This window comes from Tupaia chinensis, unplaced genomic scaffold, assembly GCF_000334495.1.
Source record: "Tupaia chinensis unplaced genomic scaffold, TupChi_1.0 Scaffold147417_1, whole genome shotgun sequence".
Classification (NCBI taxonomy): domain Eukaryota; kingdom Metazoa; phylum Chordata; class Mammalia; order Scandentia; family Tupaiidae; genus Tupaia; species Tupaia belangeri.
The window spans coordinates 93,061-94,702 of NW_006207268.1; the positions used below are offsets into that span (position 1 = coordinate 93,061).

General features: G+C 41.4%; 1 long non-coding RNA gene across 3 annotated transcripts in view; it reads right to left on the reverse strand.

Annotated features, from left to right (window-relative positions):
• The window catches only part of LOC102482976 (uncharacterized), a 78,553-nt gene that overhangs the window by 43,118 nt on the left and 33,793 nt on the right, over nt 1-1,642 (reverse strand). The gene's annotated exons all lie outside the window — the stretch shown is intronic.

Consider the following 1,642-nt stretch of genomic DNA (forward strand, 5'->3'; position numbering starts at 1 on the left):
TATCATTTACCAGTGGCTTTGATCTTTGATCACAGTTTTGCTTCTCTGTCCCAAGAGACACTGCCATCATTCAGGGTGGCTTTAAGGTTCACATAGGTAAACTAGACATCTGTACCTTGAACGCTTCACTTCTGGTGCTGTTCGCCCTCACTCCACTTCAGCTGCCTACACCCTCGACCACTCCCTGAAACTTTCGTCATTCAGGGCTGTTTCATCTCTGAGATAATAAAGGTGTCATCTCACACTACAACCACCTGTCCTTCTAACTCATGCTCACTCTCTCTCTCTTCCCTTCTCACTCAGCTATTCTCAAAATGCTGCTTCTTTAAATTTGCTATAATTTCAAATCTACTATTTCTCAAAAAAAAAAAAAAAAAAAAAAACAACCACAAAAGTTTGTTGAATATAAAGATTCTGGTCTTCATTCCAGACTTATTGAATAATCACTTCAGGATCTGGGCCCTCCCACATGATTTCTGATAATCACTGATATAGTCCATAGTACCCTCAATTGTATTCCTCCAGGTCCCCTTATAGCTTCTCTTCTCTCCACGTCGTGCCTAGATTTTACTGTCCATCATTTCAGCCGAGGTATGTTTGCTGCCTTAAATTACTTGCCTCATTGATCTAGCTCACCTCCATGCTCTGAAAGATTGGAGAGAGACAGAGAGAGAGAGAACTCAGCCCTGGATCCTCACTTCCCTGTCTGCCCCAAGACTGTTAAGCACTGCCGAAGCAAACTGCACAACCAGGCAGGTTCTGCCAACCATGAATTCATGTCATCAATCTGAACTCCACCTAATTCTTCCAGGCTCCTGTAAAGAGCTTTCTCTACCTTTTACTACAGCAGCAGTTCCTAATATTCTCCCCTTCTCCATAATAAAAATATCCAACCTCATTCTCCTCACATCTGAAAGCCCACTACCATCAGCACAATTAAGTAATAACAAATGACCTCAACTCCCACTTCTGTGGAAAAAAACAAACAAGCAAACAAAAAAACCAGAAGCTACCAAACCAGCACTTCCGGCTGGGATCCTACAATAAGCCTGCGACTTGCCTGCATCAGCACCCATCCTTTCTTCATTCCCTGGACCTGTCCCCAGCCAACAGATTGGAGGTGGTGGCAGAGCAGGGAGGACTACTGGTTAAAAATGGCCAGCTCCAGTCAGCCAGAAGGAGGCACAGAACTCCAGGCCAAGTATTAGATAGCAATACTAATCCCGTGGAGATTTTTGCCTGCCTGTTCTTGTTGGGGACAGACAGCATTTTTACCAGGGACTAAATCTGCTCTTTTCAGTCCTGATATTGTTCAGTGTTAATTCTACTATGTGTATTCTGGATCAGCAGTTGGTGTAATGGATCTCATTTTTCTCACACTTTCAATTTCTTGTATCTTCAGGCCTCCTTCCTCAGAAGTGAGAGATGTTTAAATCCCTCCTATTTTTTTTTATTTATATTATCATCATAATCTTCTTTATATTACATTGGATTACATATAACTTTACATTGACTTCCATTGCTTTTTCAAAAGGGAATGCCATGCATGTCAGTCAATACAGAGACATCAATCTCCCCGCTTTATCATTCAATGTCTTTTCCATGCATTTCCCAATAATTATCATTATTATAATTTTTTAAA